This window comes from Schistocerca serialis, chromosome 3 (assembly GCF_023864345.2).
Source record: "Schistocerca serialis cubense isolate TAMUIC-IGC-003099 chromosome 3, iqSchSeri2.2, whole genome shotgun sequence".
NCBI lineage: Eukaryota > Metazoa > Arthropoda > Insecta > Orthoptera > Acrididae > Schistocerca > Schistocerca serialis.
The window spans coordinates 110,065,706-110,088,130 of NC_064640.1; the positions used below are offsets into that span (position 1 = coordinate 110,065,706).

Here is a 22,425-nt window from a genome sequence, read left to right on the forward strand (position 1 = left end):
TACGGCCAGAGGTGGTTGTTCTGGGTGCTGATTTCTCAGGATCTATGCACCCAAATTGCGTGAAAATGTATTCGCATGTCCGTTCCAATATAATCTATTTGTCCTATGAATACCCGTTTATCATCTGCACTTCTTCTTGGTGTAGAAATTTTAATGGCCAGTAGTGTTGTTACTCAGAACCTGTTATCATTTTTACAAAGAATTAAATAGCTAACGAGGTATCTTTTCCAATTTTTCGCACGACAGGAGATCTCTTAACCATACATGAGTGCTCTCACTGACAGGACCTGAGTTCGAATCCCCTCTACAAAAGCTCGCTAACATTAAGGGCGTAACGACGGAGAACAGCACGAGGGAGAAGCCGAAGACGGGCCCGCACCCGCCACCTCAGCTTTGTCATGTCCCTCAGTGTCAGCCTGACACAAGGCTTCGGCACTCCTGAGCGTTCGTCGCGTTGAAAGTATTTGTATTCGTTTGTCGTATGATTATCTTTATTGGAATAAATGACGTCTGATGTATCGTAAAAAATAGTGACTTAGAGGAAGATAAGTGAAGACAACAAGTATCCAAGCAAAGTGGGAAGCAGAATTTGGTTTCATAAGTGGACACAAAGAACGTACTGCTATTTGCTTAATATGCCGGGAAACGCTTGTGGGAATGAAGAGATACAATGTATTTCGACACTAAATAAGTAAGCAAACTTCATTTACAGCAGCTTTTCCTTTAGATACAAATGAAAGAACGGAAATAAATTGCTCACCTAAAATCAACAATTCAACGTCAACAAAACTTCATGTAAGCAGCAGTTGAGCAAGATGTGGCTATCACGAAAGGATCATATGAAGCAAGTAATCTTCTTGCAAAAAGTATGAAACCTTTCAGTAATGCTGAATTAGTGAAGCAATAATTGACAACTCTTTCTCAAACTTCGTTTCAACGTTTCCCAAACAGGAAACAAATATTGGATGAGACAAATACGCTTACACTTTCAGAATCTAAGTGTCACCGCCATATAGAAGACATTTCAAAACATACGAAGTGACTGAGCTGCCACTGCTGATAGGTTTTATGCAACCTGCAACACCTTCAAAAACCACATGTGAGATTTTCATATTTTCTCGCTCGCTACGCGCAAACTATTAGTCGAAATGAAAAAATGAAGAGGACCTTTTTGTAAGAAATTTAATTTAGTTAAATTTTGTAGTGGGATATATATTTAGGTCGAGGTCACGGTTTTCGACTCATTAAAGGAAAACGTGTTTGAAGGTACGTTTGTCTTGAATAATTCGAAAACTAACGGAAACATATACCAGTAGAAAATTTAACTACATTAAATTACCTACGAAAAGATCCTGTTCATAATTTCTGTAGGCCAAGAGTTTGAGCATATCGAGCGAGAGAATATTAAAATTTCGCACCTGGTAGCTGAAGGTGTTGCAGGTTACATAAGGCTCATGGTGAGGGGCAATTGAATCATACTATACGTCTGACGGCGTAATTAAAAACGTAAAAATACACAAATACTATAGTCTTGCCTGTAATTCCAGCACATATTTAGCTCCAATGGGTCAATTTTCATTATTTGGGTATTAGTTCAAAAGTGGCTCCGAGCACTATGCGATTTAACTTCTGAGGTCATCAGTCGCCTAGAACTTAGAACTAATTAAACCAAACTAACCTAAGGACATCACTCACATCCATGCCCGAAGCAGGACCTTAGCGGTCGTTCGGCTCAAGACTGTAACGCCTAGAACCGCACGGCCACTCCGGCCGGCTGGTTATTAGTGCACAAATGATGGGATAATAGAAGAATACTTTCTGGCAATTATAACCATGAGAGTTCAAATGAAAGTTTGTGATTTTAATGATGAAGTTAAAGATTTCGTAGAAAAATACTGTCTTACCTACAACCAATTTACTATCAATGTTTGTAGACGGTCGCCTGTCAGTGATGGGCGTAAAACATGGTGTGATAGCATTGATTGAGAGAGAAGGGAAGTTATCAGACTTACTCTCCATTTAGTGCTTACTGCATCAAGAAAGCAACTGAGTTTGGCATGTCAAATTTCAAGTAATAAACTGGAGGATGTTATGACGAGAGTCATAACAGTTATAAATTTCATTTGGCTAAGCAAAGGAAAAGTGTAGAAGGGTTTGCCAATTTGATATGTGGAAGTACACTACTGGCCATTAAAATTGCTACACCAAGAAGAAATGCAGATGATAAACGGGTATACGTTGGACAAATATATTATACTACAACTGACATGTGATTACATTTTCACGCAATTTGGGTGCATAGATCCTGAGAAACCAGTACCCAGAACAACCACCTCTGGCCGTAATAACGGCCTTCATACGCCTGGGCATTGAGTCAAATAGAGCTTGGATGGCGTCTACAGGTACAGCTGCCCATGCAGCTTCAACACGATACCACAGTTCATCAAGAGTAGTGACTGGCGTCTTGTGACAAGCCAGTTGTTCAGCCACCATTGACCAGACGTTTTCAATTGGTGAGAGAACTGGAGAATGTGCTGGCCAGGGCAGCAGTCGAACATATTCTGTATCCAGAAAGGCCCGTACAGGACAACAACATGCGGTCGTGCATTATCCTGCTGAAATGTAGGGTTTCGCAGGGATCGAATGAAGGATCGAGTCATGGGTCGTAACACATCTGAAATGTGACGTCCACTGTTCAAAGTGCCGTCAATGCGAACAAGAGGTGACCGAGACGTGTAACCAATGGCATCCCATACCATCACGCCGGGTGATATGCCAGTATGGCGATGACGAATACACGCTTCCAATGAGCGGTCACCGCGATGTCGCCAAACACGGATGCGACCATCATGATGCTGTAAATAGAACCTGCATTCATCCGAATAAGTGACGTTTTGCCATTCGTGCACCCAGGTTCGTCGTTGAGTACACTATCGCAGGCGCTCCTGTCTGTGATGCAGCGTCAAGGGTAACCGCAGCCATGGACTCCGAGCTGATAGTCCATGCTGTTGCAATCTTCGTCGAAGTGTTCGTGCAGATGGTTGTTGTCTTGCAAACGTCCCCATCTGTTAACTCAGGGATCGAGACGTGGCTGCACGATCCGTTACAGCCATGCGGATAAGATGCCTGTCATCTCGACTGCTAGTGATACGAGGCCGTTGGGATCCAGCACGGTGTTCCGTATTACCCTCCTGAACCCACCGATTCCATATTCTGCTAACAGTCATCGGATCTCGACCAACGCGAGCAGCAATGTCGCGATACGATAAACCGCAATCGCGATAGGCTACAATCCGACCTTTATCAAAGTCGGAAACGTGATGGTACGAATTTCTCCTCCTTGCATGAGGCATCACAACAACGTTTCACCAAGCAACGCCGATCAACTGCTTTTTGTTTATGAGAAATCGGTTGGAAACTTTCCTTGGCCGGGTTGGCCGAGCGGTTGTAGGCGCTACAGCCTGGAACCTCGCGACTGCCACGGTCGCAGGTTCGAATCCTGCCTCGGGCATGGATGTGTGTGATGTTCTTAGGTTGGTTAGGTTTAAGTAGTTCTAAGTTCTAGGGGACTGATGACCTCAGAAGTTAAGTCCCATAGTGCTCAGAGCCATTTGAACCATTTTTTCAGCACGTTCTACGTGTCGCCACCGGCGCCAACCTTGTGTGAATGCTCTGAAAAGCTAATCATTTGCATATCACAGCATCTTCTTCCTGTCTGTTAAATTTCGCGTCTGTAGCACGTCATCTTCGTGGAGTAGCAATCTAAATGGCCAGTAGTATATTTCATTCTTAAAAAATGGTTCAAATGGCTCTGAGCACTATGGGACTTAACATCTATGGTCATCAGTCCCCTAGAACTTAGAACTACTTAAACCTAACTAACCTAAGGACAGCACACAACACCCAGTCATCACGAGGCAGAGAAAATCCCTGACACAGCCGGGAATCGAACCCGGTCGTGGGAAGCGAGAACGCTACCGCACGACCACGAGCTGCAGACTATTTCATTCTTACAACAAAGTGATAAATATTATGCCAAACCCCTGCCATTTGCGACTTCAGTGGAGTCAAGCGAGACTTAATTGGAGGACACCGTGGAGGTGTGTTGTGTTTTCTGATGAAAGCTGGTTCTCTCTCGGTGCTAGTGATGGTGGACACTTCCAGCTTTTTTTGTCCGATATTGCACAGAAATTCAACAAACTGAATTTGAAATTGCAAGGACCAAACAAGATAAATGGACGTATGACTAATAAAATATTTTTATTTGAAGCCAAACTGAAATTGTATACAAATTAATTTGAAGAAATAGATCGGTGTCCAGTCATTTAAAAGACTCAATTCTCTTCGAAAGAGACCTTGCAATCGCAGTAAAAGTACGCCATTTCTCTTCGAATGCGAACTAATATTCAAATAAAAAGGACGAAAACATGTTTTCTAGCACTCTCTTCGTGATAACTATAAACAAGTGTCGAGTGCTGAAATGATGGTCAATTCAGAGAGGGGCGCAGCTGTCTCATTTCGACTGTGCATGATCTGATGTGACGTCATCCTTTTCCGGCACTAGGGCGCTTCATTGCTCGCAGCACCAGGTCAATATTTTTCTTCGAAAGTGCGTGTAACGTAATCTGCAAGCAACATGGCGAATTCTGTAGATCTGTTAAAGAGGCCATTTTCCTGCAGATCTTTGGAGGAGAAAGCGAGCAGATGCCCCACTCAAGTTCCTAGAATATTTTACCTGAATGGTCTATAGGAAAAGGTAAAAGGCTCTCTAAAGATTTAGGCGTAAAGTATGAAGGACTTTTGCGAAATCGTAGCTCTATGGATGTCTTGACGAAATGGTCAAGCGCATTACGTGGTAACTTGTTGGTTTGCGTTCTATTCTCGCTGCTACCATAACTTTTTTCCTTCATATTATTTTATTCCTCGCAATGTTAAACTACCAATTATAAAATAATTGAGGTCAATTGGTAAAATTTTTCACTTGTCGCCGCTACAATTAGCTGTACCTTACCTATTTGTCGAATAAAATTATTGTGCTGTTGCTGACAATGATCGGCCGTGTTTACAATATTAAAATTCTGCAATAAAGGGCGTACGAATTTTAAATCACCGCGGATGTATTGATGGAAATCGATAGTAGGTACGTGCCCTGTTAACAACAATTACATTTTTTGTGATTATTCATGGGAATGATGGGAGTCTAGTGTTATCTCTGAGTGGAATAATCGTTGTGGTAGGATGAGCCAAAGACGTGATTCGCCATTACCAGAATTCCATGGAACGACTCCCACCATGTTTGCGAGTGTAGGAAATGACGGAAAGTGCTGCTGATCAATTTGCAGTCAGCTATAAGAAAGAATACAGTGCACTAGTCTATTTTCACAGGAATAAGGTACATTGGTCTCAATTAAAATTCACGTGGTCTGCGTAATCTTGTAATGTTCATGTCGGTTGACAGGTGCGTATGAAGGGTGCAGCAAAGGAAGGGACACATTAGTAATTTGATCATTTCGAGTCGCTAGCAGAAACGAGTATGGGATCAGTGTATTTAGTTCCTGAAGTTGATTTCAAAGTGTTTTTATGCCACATCAGCCAGTTGTTAATTAAAAAATTATGTTACATTATTCAAATGGTCACATAATCTTCACTCTAATGCCGTCAATCTCAAACTTTCGAAATGACAAGAAGCCGGCGAGCATTTCCAACACCCTTCACATACCAATGGCTTTATAAGGAAGTTATAGGTTTGTTCTCTAATACAGATTTTTGTTCTTCTAACTGCAAACGCTTAAGGACAAAAATAGAACTGTTAATAAATGTGACTTCTGATGTACGTTTTCGGTATTTTCGTCCATATTTGCATCGTTTGGACTACATGCAATCCTCAATGAGTCTTTTAAATGACTGGACACCAATTACGATATTTATTTTTCAAGTACGTTATTTTTGAAAATAAGTTTCTCAAAGGTAAATTGAAGGAAATAGTTTTGTAATAAACTGTGCACAATCAGGCAAATTTTTATAATTGCTACACTCATATCTCCAAAGTTCAGTCTACATCTGTGTTTCACGATGTTCTGTAAAAAGAACTTTAAGCTGTGTGTCGTTCGAATATTTCATTTATCAAATGAGCTACATGAAACTCCAATTGGCAGAATAATTTGAGACCATCACGTGAAACATCCCAAGTATTATCTATGAGAATGAAAGAGTTTCAAACCGTGTGTCGTGTTGAAGTTCGAACATTTCATTTATCAAATGAGTTTTATGAAACCCAGATTGGCAGAATAATTAGAGATCGACATGGACAACGTACCAAGGGTTCTTTACGAGATTGAAACAGCCTCGAATATTTCGAAGGTCTGAAAATCTGTTTTTTATTTCTTCCAAATATTCTTTCAAATAGTACGTCAAGCCTGGGCCAGTACATTTGGAGATAGTTAAGTCTGATGGGATCTTAGCAACAGTTGGAAAATTAGACAAATATATTTCTTCAGATTAATTTGTATACAATTTCAGTTTGGCTTCAAATAAAAATATAGAATTGTTACAAATCGGTTACTTCAAGGACAGGGCCCAACCAGACGTCCTTTACAGTGCAATCCACCGACCCCAAACCACTGCCATTTGCGACTTCCGTGGAGTCAAGCGAGACTTAATTGGAGGACACAGTGGAGGTGTGTTGTGTTTTCTGATGAAAGCTGGTTCTCTCTCGGTGCTAGTGATGGCCGTGTGTTGGTTAAGAGGAGGCCAGTTCAGCCTACAACCAACCTGTCTGCGTGCTAGACGCACTGGACCTACATCTCAAGTTACTGTCTGGGCTGTGATTTCATGTGAGAACAGGAGCACTCTCGTGGTTATCGCATACATCCTGACTGGAAATTTGTACGTCAGTCTGGTGATTCGACCTGCTGTGCTGCCATTCATGAACAGCATTCCAGGGGGTGTTTCCCAACAGGATAACGCCCGCCCACATACAGCTGTTGTAACCCAACATGCTCTACAGTGTCGAAATGTTACCTTGCCCTGCTCGATCACCATATCTGTCTACAGTCGAGCACATATGGGACATCAACGGACGATAACGCTAGAGTCATCCACAATCAGCATATACCGTCCCTGTGTTGACCGACCAAGTGCAACAGGCATGGAACTCCAGCTTACAAACAGACAACCGGCACCTGTACAACTCAAGTCATGCGCGTTAGCATGCTTGAATGCAACATTCTTGCGATTACGCGGGTTATAATGTACCTCCATTTCACATTTTGCAATGCCTTACCTCGCGCTTACATAAACCTGTTATCTTGCAGTATTAATCATTTAAATACGTTACCTAGACAAATGTAATCCTGAAATTTCACTACTCTACATTAATTATTTTTTGGAGTTGCGATTTTTCCAGTCAATCTATAAGTATTATATTACTGTTATTAACCAATTAATCACCTGATCACAATGACAACACAACAATACTTCGTCAGGCAACTACAGTGTTACAATTTCGAGTTCGGTGAGGATGTCAGAAATCGACGAGTAAAACAGAGAACAGCCAACACGAAATCTTTCGAACGGCGCCTACTTTTATGGATTAGACTTGGAGGTCAGCGGCAAACCTATCTCTCCGTTACTGTTGCTAGTCTACTGGGGACTGATAACATGCTAATCTACAGGGTGTTTCCATAAGAGAGTGGAAAAATTTAACAGGACATAGAGGACGCTCCACTGAAGAATTTGAGGTAGGAAACCTAGGGTCGGAGAAGCCACTTTAAGGAGATAATAGGAATAAAATCACAGTACTATGCACTTTATAATTTACATTAGTTATAGTTAACTGCAAATACCAGACGGCCGCTGTGGCCGAGAGGTTTTAGGCACTTCGGTCTGGAACCACATTGCTACTACAGTCGCAGGTTCAAATCCTGCCTTGGGCAAGGATGTGTGTGATGTACGTAGGTTAGATAGGTTTAAATAGTTCGAAGTCTAGGGGACTGATGGCCTCAGATGTTAAGTCCTATTGTGCTTAGAGCCATTTGAACCATTTGCAAATACCATCATTGACAATGAACGTACCATTTGTACTGTATCTTACAGAATGTGCTGAGACTTTTCTTTCGCTTTCGTCATAGTCCCACAGCCATCGCATGGTCGGCGTGGTTACAACGGATTTGGCAGTGTTAGTGTTAGGGATGGCCGGAGGCCCTTCCTGCCGCCACCCCATATCCCTCAGGATGGAATCGGTGTACCCCAACTGTCTGCATCTAGTGTAAATCGTGAAATAGTGCGGACGTGTTTCAAATGTCTGCGACGCGTGTAACTGAGGCGCAATGTGGGGACCAGCCCGGTGTTCACCTAGTGGGATGTGGAAAACCGCCTAAAAACCACATCCAGGCTGGACGGCACACCGGCCCTCCTCGTTAATCCGCCGGGCGGAATCGACCCAGGGCCGGCGCGCCTACCCGAGTCCAGGAAGCAGCGCGTTAGCGCGCTCGGCTACCCTGGCGGGTACAGAATGTGCAGAGACTGACGGTCTTCAACCTCAATGCAAGCATGACATCGGCGAACAGATTCTGATGTACCCTGACAAATATCCCTGGTGTGTTTCTAATCACGTCTCAGGCAGCTACAATTCTGGCGACTAATTCCATCTCCATATCTACTGGGGTCTCATACACAAGTGACTTTAGATATCGTCATAGGAAATAATCAAGGGGATTCAGGTCACGTGACCTTGCAAGCCATGATGTAGCACCTCCCCTTCCAATCCAGCGACCAGGAAATATTTCATATAGCCGGCCGGAGTGGCCGTGCGGTTCTGGGCGCTACAGTCTGGAGCCGAGCGACCGCTACGGTCGCAGGTTCGAATCCTGCCTCGGGCATGGATGTGTGTGATGTCCTTATGTTAGTTAGATTCAATTAGTTCTAAGTTCTAGGCGACTGATGACCTCAGACGTTAAGTCGCATAGTGCTCAGAGCCATTTGAACCATTTTTGAAATATTTCACAGTAATCATGCACGTTCTCCACGTTTCCTTGCAGTAAATAAAGAATGTACATGCAAATAAATAGCACAGTACGCGTAAAATTGTACGAATGTTAGTTGTAAATAAGCTGGAAAACAGAAATGCTAAACAAAGCCTTAGACAAGTTTACTTCCATATCTCCATAAGCTGGCTTCTCCGACCCCAGGTCCCCTACCACAAATTTTTTAGGGGAGTATTCTCTATGTCCAGTTACATTTTTGCACGCTCATACGGAAACATCCTGTATGTAGATTACCTGTTAAGAGTAAGATCGGTACTTATGCAGCCCGATGTGCCGCTCCACAATGTCAGTATTGGCTCTTGAGCAAAGAGTTTGACGAGCACTGATCTAGATCCTTTACATTACAATCCACAAAATTCCTCCACATGCCCCGCTTGGTAACGATTTTTCATGAAAGGGCTGCAGTGGTTTAAAACCTAAATGCGGATTATACAGCTATTTATTGTCTGTGGGACTGAAGTAGTCCTGGAAGTCAGTTCTCTAAGAAGCGCTACAGGGGTCAGTCCTGGGACAACTACTGTTTTCCTTGTACGTCAGTGACATCTCGTTACTACCGTCCTACTGTAAATATCATTTGTATGCTGACGCTTCCAGCTTTACCTGAGTGCCAGATTTGATGATATCAACACTGCATCGTTCAGATGAATGGCGATCTGCCTTCATTGTACAGATAGGTGCAAATCCAGGGATTTAAACTAAATGCGAAAAATCTCAAGTATTTTAGTATCGCAGCAGAAATTAATTGGTTCCGATTTCCGCGAACACTTCAGTGCTATTCTTCTCGATGGTATTCTAATGACATATCAAAAAGCAGTAAGCACTTGGGCGTATATTTGGATAAACATCTCAACCCGACGGAAAATACCGTCGTCACATGCAGGAACACTTCCTCTTGTCTCTATGCCTTCCATAAGATTCGGAACATATTTCCACAGTATATGAAACATAAGCGTGTTTAATTAATCGTTTTGTCAAAACTCCTCTATTGCCATATACTCCAAGACTTTAGGGGACTATAAACTGGACTATAAACTATAGACCTGCGGTTACCAACCCATGGCAGAGTGGCACCTGGTTGCCAATGGTGGGGGAGAGTCGAAGACAAAATAAAAATTGTCTGGTGTTTCAGGGTTTCCAATCGTCAGTCATTAAGGACTGCAGATACAGATTGAGATTAGAGTTGAAACGATCTATCGTTATCCTATTCCACTCATAATGGAATGATCCCTTCTATCACGTAAAAAACTTTTTTTGCATGCACAGAAAGAATACATCAAAAGAAGCTGCTAAGACAGACACCCAGTATTTTTTTAAAATATTGAAAATTACCAATATCGTGTGGCACCAGAGGCGGCTGCAACTGTACGCCCCTACAGACTGCGTAACAGGTCTTCTGTTACTGGCTTCTCATGACGTAGACACACAATATACCACAATGCGATCGTAATATCTCGTGTTGATAGTGTGCATGCATGTCAGAAAGAACATTGTCCCGTTCTTCTTAAAAACACAGGCACTGCAATATCGTATTTATCCGGTGATACCAATCAGCAACTTCCAATTAAAATGTTCTCCCATGAACAGGAGTTATACAAGGTGGTCCATTGATAGTGACCGTCTAACATTGTGCGTGGTTTCTGTTTGTTCTATATCGTGTCTCCCTACCACTTTCGCGCAACGACGCTCTGAGCGTGTTTATTAGGGAATTGACTAGTTGAACCTGGGACCTGTTGCTGGTAAGGAGACGCCAGACCACACATGACATGTAGAATTCAGAATAGTTCAGTGAGACTAGCGATGATATAACCAAATACTTAATGATTTCAGCGTCAGCTCCACTGCACTCCCTGTAAAAGAATCTTAATACTAACTAAATTTAGTGGAAGGGGTTCAAGGCTTTCCTATTTTTAGTTAGCTGGTAAAAATAACGTCGAAAAGGCAGTTAAGTTTACCATTGGAAATTTTATTCTACTCACAAAACATTCTTTATAAATTGCACTATTGATAAAAGGATGTTTTAATGCAGGATGGTAAAAACCAACTGCGTTCAACAAAAATGTGAACGAATATTCCCTTAATCGGTTTCCAAGTTCTACAATGGATCGAAGGATGACCTATGCCATATCACATCTATAATTTAGGTTTAAATTAAGTTTCACAAAAGAGAAGACTATCAAAATGGTCTACAGTGACCCTCAATTATCTTTAATTACTTATCTAACCTGTCGTAAATTACAGTGGCTGATGTGGCTTCTCAATAACTATATACCAAAAAAATCATTGTGTTTCAGATTTTTACTTCAAGCGGCAAATGTGAACACCATGAGCTTTAATTGACGATCGACACTAGTATTACGCAAAAAGGGGGTGTAACAGATGAGACTTCTGCAGTTCTGAGTGAAGCTTTATGCGCTGTTATGCGGCATCGCGTACGTTCATTACCTTTTCGGTGTTTGTCAAGGGGCGGCGGGCAGCACAGCTCCGCTCTCCTCGCCGTCTCGGAAGCAACTCTCTCCTAACTTCTCCTTACTACAATTTACCGAAGTTGGATTAAAAAAACTATTTGGCTGTGTTTTCATCTGACCAATCAGGGTCTCAATGTTAACCTTAAGCTCCGCCTACAAAAATTCTGTCTATCCAATGAGAAACGTTATACTTTTCGTGGTGGGGCAATGTTTTTAAAGTTTGCAACGTAATAGAGACGCGAAAAAGTCTCACGCTAAAACTTGTAGCTGGTGTGGTCCTTTTAGTGTTATCGTAAGATCTATACTGTTCTTGTGGAGGGCTCTAGCTTTTAACATGGGCTGGGGCATGGTCCTGACGTAACAGAGACGCGAAAAAGTCTCACGCTAAAGCTTGCGGTTGGGTGGCCCTTTTTGTGTTATCGTAAGATCTATACTGTTCTTCTGGAGGCCTCTAGCTTTTAACGTGGGCTGGGGGGTGGTCCTAGCGGTTAGCTGGCAACGTGGGTGTCTGTCCCTTATCGTAGGGCCTTCCAGCTTAACACGGTTCTGCTTTCGGCTTCTGTTCTCGTTTCTCCCCTCGGAACTGCGTCTGTCTCACGGTGGGAAGGTATGACATGCATTTAGGCATTCTTGTGTAAGTCTGTGGTATTCCATTTGCTCACTCGTTACTCGTATTACTTTGGTTAATTTAATGTCACGATTTATTCGGAGCTATGTGACATACTACTGGATTTGCTTATCATGTCAGGGTTTTCATGGAAGGTGTTGGATTTGCCTGACACCTTACAACCGGGCCAAATATCTCACGAAATAAGCATCAAACGAAAAAACTACAAAGAACGAAACTTATCTAGCTTGAAGGGGGAAACAAGATGGCGCTATGGTTGGCCCGCTAGATGGCGCTGCCATAAGTCAAACGGATATCAACTGCGTTTTTAAAATAGGAGCCACATTTTTATTAGATATTCGAGAAATATGAATGTTTTAGTTGGACCACTTTTTCGCTTTGTGATAGATGGCACTGTAATAGTCACAAACGTATAAGTACGTGGTATTATGTAACATTCCGCCAGTGTGGACGGTATTTGCTTCGTGATACATTACCGTGTTAATATGGACCGTTTACCAATTGCGGAAAAGGTCGATATCGTGTTGATGTATGGCTATTGTGATCAAAATGCCCAACGGGTGTGTGCTATGTATGCTGCTCGGTATCCTGGACGACAGCATCCAAATGTCCGGACCGTTCGCCGGATAGTTACGTTATTTAAGGAAACAGGGAGTGTTCACCCACATGTGAAACGTCAACCACGACCTGCAACAAATGATGATGCCTAATTAGGTGTTTTAGCTGCTGTCGCGGCTAATCCCCACATCAGTAGCAGACAAATTGCGCGAGAATGGGGAATCTCAAAAACGTCTGTGTTGAGAATGCTACATCAACATCGATTGCACCCGTACCATATTTCTATGCACCAGGAATTGCATGGCGACGACTATTAACGTCGTGTACAGTTCTGCCACTGGGCACAAGAGAAATTACTGGACGATGACAGATTTTTTGCACGCGTTCTATTTAGCGACGAAGCGTCATTCACCAACAACGGTTACGTAAACCGGCATAATATGCACTATTGGGCAACGGAAAATCCACGACGGCTGCGACAAGTGGAACATCGGCGACCTTGTCGGGTTAATGTATGGTGCGGCATTGTGGGAGGAAGGATAATTGGTCCCCATTTTATCGATGGCAATGTAAATGGTGCAATGTATGCTGATTTCCTACGTAATGTTCTACCGATGTTACTACAGGATGTTTCACTGCGTTACAGAATGGCGATGTACTTCCAACATGATGGATGTCCGGCACATATCTCGCGTGCGGTTGAAGCGGTATTGAATAGCATATTTCATGACAGGTGGATTGGTCGTCTAAGCTCTATACGATAGCCCGCACGTTCACCAGATCTGACGTCCCCAGATTTCTTCCTGTGAGAAAAGTTTAAGGATATTCGCTATCGTGATCCACCGACAACGCCTGACAACATCCGTCAGCGCATTGTCAATGCATGTGCGAACATTACGGGAGGCGAACTATTCGCTGTTGAGAGGAATGTCGTTACACGTATTGCCAAATGCATTGCGGTTTCGGACATCATTTTGAGCATTTATTGCATTAATGTGGTATTTACAGGGAATCATGCTGTAACAGCATGCGTTCTCAGAAATGATAATTCACAAAGGTACATGTATCACATTTGAACAACCGAAATAAAATGTTCAAACGTATCTGCGTTCTATATTTTAATTTAAAACACCTACCTGTTACCAACTGTTCGTCTAAAATTGTGAGCCATATGTTTGTGACTATTACAGCGCCATCTAGCAAAGCGAAAAAAATGATCCATCTAAAACATTCATATTTCTTTACGTACTACACGAATATATAATAAAAATGGGGGTTCCTATTTTAAAAAACGCAGTTGATATCCGTTTGACCTATGGCAGCGCCATATAGCGGGCCAACCATAGTGCCATCTGGTTTCCCCCTTCAAGCTAGACAAATTTCGTTCTTTGTAGTTTTTTCGTTTGACGCTTATTTCCTGAGATATTTGACCCGGTCACGATCAATGGACCACCCTGTATAATACGGGTACGAATATAGGTTAAGCAGCAGGAACGACGATATTTGGAAGTTTGAGCGTGGCTGTGAGTCGTTCACGGATGGTCAACGCGTTTGAGGCGACCACTCACGTAAAGAGGGAAACCCCGTTTCGAGTCCCGGTCCAGCACAAATTTTCGCAGCCGTCAGTCCCTTCTACAGCTGATGGTTGTTCGTATTCGCAGCTACGAATACATTTCATGTATTCTGGGACTCAGTTGTTCACGAGAGCGACTCGCTTGAATCTGTTCATTTAACCTCCACACAGTATGAAATAAGGATGGGAAATTGGTGTTTTACGTTCCGTCCACAGCTAATATCATTAGAGATGGAGTTTTTCTCGAATTTCTTACTGCTGGAGGGGAAGTAAGCGGCCATGGCCCTTTTGAGGAACCATCCTGGCATTTGTATGGCTGTCCGCATTAAACCGATGTCTGTATGGTCGACACAAGAACTGAACTCGGGTCTCTCGAATACCAGTTTAGGGCATTAACACCTACATCACCTCGCTCAGTTCCCATGAAGTTAATGCTCAATTAGTATTCACAGACTTTTCTTCATATTTGGCTGCTAACAGAATATGTATTTGTGCAGATTTGTCGAACTGATATTGAGATTCCGGTATTTCGCCACGTATACTGGTTTTTATTGCTACGTCGTCGCAAAATACAGAAAGAGAGAGAGAGAGCGAGAGAGAGAAAGAGAGAGAGAGAGAGAGAGAGAGAGAGAGAGAGAGGAGAAAAAATTGTTACTTAGTATTGTCTGTAATTTTTAAAGGTAAAATTACTGAACACATCGAAAAGTCAGTCTGTATATTACTTATGCACAGTTATAGCTGACATACATTCATTGTCTTTGACAGTGTTATACGAAACTCCAACAGAGGAAGCGTTAACGCCACCGTATTCTGTTTGCAGTCACGGATCTAATAATATTTGGAGACATACGCTAAGATAACAGAAGGCATGGGATACCACCTTACGTAGTGTCTGACCTCTCTTTGCCCGGCGTAATGCAGCCCTCAACGTGACGTGGACTCAGCAAGTCATGGAAATCCCTTGCAGAAATACTGAGCCACGGTGTCTCTATAGTTGACCACAATTGCGAAGGTGTTTCCGGTGCAGGATTTTGTGCACGAACTGACGTCTCGATTGTTGTTGTTGTCGTTGTGGTCTTCAGTCCTGAGACTGGTTTGATGCAGCTCTCCATGCTACTCTATCTGTGCAAGCTTCTTCGTCTCCCAGTACCTACTGCATCCTTAATCCTCCTGAATCTGCTTAGTGTATTCATCTCTTGGTCTCCCTCTACGATTTTTACCATCCACGCTGCCCTCCAATACTAAACTGGTGATCCCTTGATGCCTCAGAACATGTCCTACCAACCGATCCCTTCTTCTAGTCAAGTCTCGATTATGTCCCATAAATGTTCGATGAGATTCGTGTAGGGGCGATCTGGGTGGCCAAATCATTCACTCGAATTGTCCAGAATGTTCCTCAAACCAATCGCAAACAATTGTGGGTCGGTGACATGAAACTTTGTCATCCATAAAAATTCGATTATTATTTGGGAACAAGAAGTCCACGAATGGCTGCAGATGGTCTCCACTTAGCCGAACATAACCATTTCCAATCAGTTCAGTTGTACCAGAGGACACAACAGTCCATTCCATATAAATGCAGCCCATACTATCATGGAGCCGCCACTAGCTTGCACAGTGCCTTGTTGACAACTTGGGTCCTTGGTTTCGTGGGGCCTGCGCCACTCACGAACCCTACCCAACAGCTCTTACCAACTGAAATCAGGGCTCATCTGGCCAGGCCACGGTTTTCCAGTCGCCCAAGATCCAACTGACATGTTCACGATCGCAGGAAAGCAGCTGCAGGCGATGTGCTGATAGCAAAGGCACTCGCGTCGGTCGTCTGCTGTCACAGTCCATTAATCCCAAATTTCGCCGCACTGTCCTAACGGATACGTTCGTCGTACGTCCCACATTGACTTCCACGGTTATTTCACGCAGTATTGCTTGTCTGTTAGTACTCACAACTCTACGCAAACGCCGGCCGGAGTGGCCGTGCGGTTCTAGGCGCTACAGTCCGGAACCGAGCGACCCCTACGGTCGCCGGTTCGAATCCTGCCTCGGACATGGATGTGTGTGATGTCCTTAGGTTATTTAGGTTTAAGTAGTTATAAGTTCTAAGGGACTTATGAGCTCGGAAGTTAAGTCGCATAGTGCTCAGTGCCATTTAAACCATTTTCTACGCAAACGCCGCTGCTCTCGGTCGTTAAGTGAAGACCGTCGGCCACAGTATTGCTCGTGGTGAGAGGTAATGCCTGAAATTCGGTATTCTCGGCACACTCTTGACACTGAGGATCTTGATATACTGAATTCCTTAACGATTTCTGAAATGGAATGTCACATGCTTCGAGCTCCAATTACCATACCGCATTCATACTCCGTTAATTGCCGTTGTGCGGCCATACACACGTCGTATGTTTTTCCACATGACAGCTCCGCCAGTGCACTGCCCTTTTATACCTTGTATACGCGACACTGCCGCCATTTCCATATGTGCATCTCGTCATCCCATGACTCTTGTCACATCAGTGTATTGTAGGCTGTATGGTTGACTGCAATGACTGAGCTTGTAGTGATTTGTAATTACTATTTTCCCCGTTATTTTCCTTAAAAATGCCTAAGTCTCACGAATAATAACTAACAATGAGGACAGAAAAAAATTCTAAAACACACTTGACCCACAATTAGTATTTAACGTCATAGTTTCCCAGTGTGTCCGAAATGCATCTAACAAATGGTTCAAATGCCTCTGAGCACTATGGGACTTAACTTCTGAAGGTCATCAGTCCCCTAGAACTTAGAACTAGTTAAACCTAACTATCCTAAGGACATCACGCACATCCATGCCCAAGCAGGATTCGAACCAGCGACCGTAGCGGTCACGCGGTTCCAGACTGAAGCGCCTAGAACCGCTCGTGCATCTATCAACAACACAGAATTTTTGTGACAATGTACGTAAACTCGTTATAGAGAGATATTTTGATATGAAACCGAAGAGAATGAGTGCCACGTAGATACTGCAATGGCGGGAGCATGGTATGCACTGCCACGGTCACGCTACGGGTGAGTGTGAACACTGTCATTTACATGCCCACCACGTCGGTGAAATCACGGTCCAGTGCAGTGCTGCGTCACGTATACGTATAAATCCACCTATAGTCAGTGATTGCGCATTGTATCGTAGGGTTCTGTCCCCCACTACTTACTGCTACTGCACGTCAAATACGGATGCTTGTTTTCGGACGGGCCTTGCCGTAAGACGAAGCAGCGAGATGATGAAGAACCAACAACGTCATATACTGTAAGAAGTGAGATTGCCAATGCCGAATGCAAGCAATGCCAAAACAGTAAAAGAGCCTAAAACACATTTTCGTAAATATAACTCTGATTTTTAAAACTCGTGTTTGTGTATTCTGGCGCCGAAGAAGAGCCTATGACTCAGTGGGTGATTTGATTCGGAACGCTATCCAGTGAATGTATCGAACTACCAAAAGTTGGAAGCATCTATCAACTGAACATCCTGAATATTTAGGGGAGTCTATCGTTTTTTTTTTTTTTTCAACAACAAAAAATTGCTCTCACTAAATCCATCATGGAAAAATCTTCAAAGCTGAACGTACTAATGCCAGAGTGTCTTATGGGCTGTATTTGTCAACTGCAAAGAAAATGTCAACTCACACCATTGGAGAAGAATTTCGCATATCTGCAGCAAAAGTAATAACTAAACAAAAAATAAATGAAATTCCGGTATGAAATAAAACTGCGAAGAAAAGAATTGATGACACGTCGGAAAATGTGAAAGAAGCTGTCATTACTGCTTTGGAACAAAGCAGATATTTTTCGTTCCATCTTGATGAAAGTAGAGTCGTTGCTGACCAGGCTAATTTATTTGCTTTTGGTCGTTATGAGTTGAGTGACAGTACAAACAAAAAATTGTTGTTATGCTAGTATTTTTCCACAATAACAAGCGAAAAGAGAATTTCAAATCTGTTAACAAATTTATGAAAGAAAATGAAGTAGACTGGCCGAAATGTGTATGTTTGACGACTGATAGAGCACATACTATGTCTGGTCTTGGTTCAGTAGACAAATTGCAGCATATATAGGGAGGCTCTAACAGTTACAGGTTTGGAAAAGTGCCCCAGAAAGCTCTTGACGACGCAGTAGAAATCGTCAGCTTTATTAAAGCAAGACCTAAAAACTCGAGACTGTTAGATGTTTTGCGTGATGAGCAGGGCGGTGTATATTGCAGTGGGATGAAGAACCGGAAATGAGAAAGAATGTGTGTAGAAATCGTTCACATCATATGTCACCCTAGCAGGAGGACATTTATAACCGAGAGTGGAAAGTTACGAGAAGATGGTCAACTAGTTAATATTAGAATAGAAACTGAAATGGCGTGGGGTCATGTGGGAGACATTTTGTCAATAAGCACTCATCAAATTGTCCGATACACGGATACTTCGAAGAACACAACATGGAGAGTACTGGTGGAGCAGCCGGCCGCGGTGGTCTAGCGGTTCAGGCGCTCACTCCGGAACCACGCGACTGCTACGGTCGCAGGTTCGAATCCTGCCTCGGGCATGGATGTGTGTGATGTCCTTGGGTTAGTTACGTTTAAGTAGTTCTAAGTTCTAGGGGACTGATGACCACAGATGTTAAGTCCCATAGTGCTCAGAGCCATTTGAACCATTTTTGAACTGGTGGAGCACCAATTACCACAAATAGCGTACAACAGGCATCAGTCTAATTGAAAGACATTTATCGCCGTGGAAATATACGAGTAACTGGGTCGTTCAACACATGGAAAGCAGGAAAAATATACGCAATCAGTAATTGTTGGCACACCAGTATAAGAGAAGATGGTGTCGCATCGTACGATTGAAGAATATGAACACGACGAATGCCACTGGAATGCACATACCGATGAACAGTGTGGAATGTAGTGATTTATCTGTAATCATACCCCTATTATAATCGACCTGAGTTTTCACTCGGACCAAATGGTTTCGAACCCAGACTTCAGTGCCGTCAATAGATTGTACGGAACAGTGACACAGTGCGCGAATAGCTACAGTTTTTGTAGTCTACGAATGACGCCGGTGACAGTGTTTACAGCTGGCGTAATAGCGAATCCTAGAGAGATGAAAATCCATACACCAAAGTCGTCTCGGATCACTAACAACGATTCTACAACTACTTGTTGGATACAACTGTACAAGATAAACTAATAAGAATCACCTCCTGTCGCCTCATTGAGTGGTGTTCATTTCAGTTGTGATGCAACGGTTGTCGAAGAAAGAAAGAAAAGAAAATTAGGGTTTAACGTTCCGTCGACAAGGAGATCATTAGAGACGGAACACAAGCTCGGATTGATTTGTAAAGGATAGGGAAATAAATCGGCTGTGCCCTTTGATAGGAACCACCTCGGCATTTGCCTGGAGCAATTTAGGGAAAATACCGAAAACATTAATATGGATGACTGGAGGGGTATTCGAACTGCCGTTCTCCCGAATGCGAGTTCGCTGTGCTAACCGGTACTTCTTGTTAGCCTCGATGTGATGTGTTTCCAACACGACTGGGGGCCAGCCCCCTCCAATATGAATGTGCGTGAGCACCTGAACAACAATAACCTCATCTTTTGGTTGGCAAAGGCCCAGTCCCAAGTTCAGTACGATCGACAGACCACATTTCCATGGGTTTTTTGCTACGGGGTTACATTAAATCGTTGGTGTATAATTTCCCAGTAGTAACTGAAGAGGAATTGATCGGTAGGATTCTAGTTACCTCTCTCATCACTCAACAGACAACAGGGATGTGATCTTAAGATTTCTGGCAAATCAGCTGTTTGTATTGTTCTCGGGTGTCTAGATGGGTTCAGTACTTTACCTAACACGAAATATTGAAAGCGTACCTCGGCATCATCTTCAGATGATACCTGTAGGATGAGCTTCTTAAATACAAGCGCTATTCGGAAAGTAAGGAACGATAGGTCGCGAAATGGAAACCACGGTGAAAATCAAAGCCGTTTTATTTGCAACAGTTATCTACAACTTCCAGCTACTTATCGCCATAGTCGCCGATTCGACTTACACGTTTGTCGTAGCGTTGTACAAACCTTCCAGTACCCTCGTTATAGAAGGCAGCCGCCAGTGCTTTCCGCCAATTCTCTACGCTGGCCTAAAGCTCGTTGTCTGTGCCAAAACGTTGCCATCATAGCCAGAGGTTCATGTGAGCAGAGATGAAAATCAGAGGGAGACAATTACGGGCTGTATTGTGGGTAATCATACATTTCCGATTGAAAACGACGCAGGAACATCTTCACCACCCCTGCAGAATGAGGCTGAGAGTTGTCTTGAAGAAGAAAAAGCACGATAGTTATGTAATGTTGGCTGCATAGCTTCAGGCGAAATTTCTCACCAGGCCCTCGGACTTGGCGGGAGAGACTATTGTTCTAGGTATCTTTATGTGCTCCCTGTGTGCTCAGAACTAAAAAGAACGACGTAACGCGATCGACGGGCATACTAGAGACACTGCCCAACACACCTGTGCAAAACTTCATCGGATTTTTACTGTGGTTTATATTTCGCAACCAATCGTTCCTTACTTTCCGAATAACCCTCGTACATCACGCCTCCTTTATACTCTTATCGCTCTCCACCCTACTCCACGCTTTCATCTGCCATCTTTCTTCATACCATGAGGTTGTGCTACGTACACTGGTTTATTGGGCCCATCCAAAATTGGGCGATGAAAGCCTGCTAAGGATGCTCAACCAGATTAAGGACGTATTCTAGAAGAACGGATACGGCGAGGGACAAGCTACAGACCAGGAAAATGGAACACAACGTGGAGGATAAACGTGTATCGTATCTGCTGTACTAACGCAATATATCGAACAAAATCTGCAGTCTTTACTCGGCGTAACATTAAATTATCTTTTCGTCCACCTCCGGAAACCGGTGCACTATGATATACCTTTTTTGCATTGAGTCATGCGTCTTCTGACTGGTGTGATAGGCCCACCACGAATTCCTCTCCTGTGCCAACCCCTTCATCTCAGAGTGGGACTTGCAACCTACGTCCTCAGTTATTTGCTGGATGTATTCCAAGCTCTGTCTCCTCTACAGTTTTTGCCCTCTACAGCTCCCTCTAGTACCGTGGAAGTCATACCCTGATGTCTTAACAGATGTCCTATCATCCTGTCCCTTTTCCTTGTCAGTCAGGATGACACACCAAACTCAAACAGCCAATAAAATCTGCTGCAAGGAACTCAATGAAATATGAACAAACGAAAGTACTAAGACCGACTCGGTCGTTTTGGGAATGTCGTCCAAAGAAGGCTGTTGAAATACGAGTGACCGACAGCCTTATCAACAGAGACAGTAGCTCCACTCTCAATACAGGGTGGGAGCCAGTGCTCAGCCAAGTGAAGTCACAACTTCGGCCGAGAGCGATGGGGTGGGGGGGGGGGGGGGGGGACAGGAGCACTGCTGAGGGACAGGAGTTTGAGCGCAGCATTCGGCGACCCTGCATATCACTAGCAGCATTGTCTAGCGTCCCTCAGCACGTGTTCAGTGAGGTGTCGGGATATTTTATGTGACAGTATTTTACAATTAACTGCATCGGTGTGGGTACTGAAATAATTTTATTCATGACCAACTCCGTGAAACATTACGTTGTCCTAAGAATGTTGTGCTTGGTCAGCTGAATTTGGTTACATGGTACATATTAATTTAGTGCTCAAATATCACTCACAAGAAGAGATCCACAGAGGTGGGATTGATTTTTTGAAACCATCTATAGGGTGATGTAGGTTAGGATCCCAGGTATATTCACCCTGGTGGGCCCTCGTCAGGTCACGTAATCCTCTAGGTCATTATAAATAGAGACTTTGTACGGATTAGTAGTGTATTGGTACGTCTAAGTTACATTCCTCATATGCAAGAGGTTGTGGGTTCGAATCTCTTTAGGTGCTCTGCAGTTTTTATATTTTAATCTTTATCGAAGCGATTCTTATCATTATTCTTATTCAATTAATTGGTTTAAATGCATTTTTTATTTCTAAACATTTGTCACGCCATTTTATCATCGTTTTAAGTTTACGATCTGCACTCATTTTCTTCCTTCCGTTCTTTTTCCGTTTACCATCTATGTGAATGTGAATTTGTTTTTATT

General features: G+C 43.1%; 1 protein-coding gene across 1 annotated transcript in view; it reads left to right on the forward strand.

The window, feature by feature from the left end:
- LOC126471540 (uncharacterized) overlaps window positions 1-22,425 on the forward strand; it is a 572,770-nt gene that overhangs the window by 345,689 nt on the left and 204,656 nt on the right. The gene's annotated exons all lie outside the window — the stretch shown is intronic.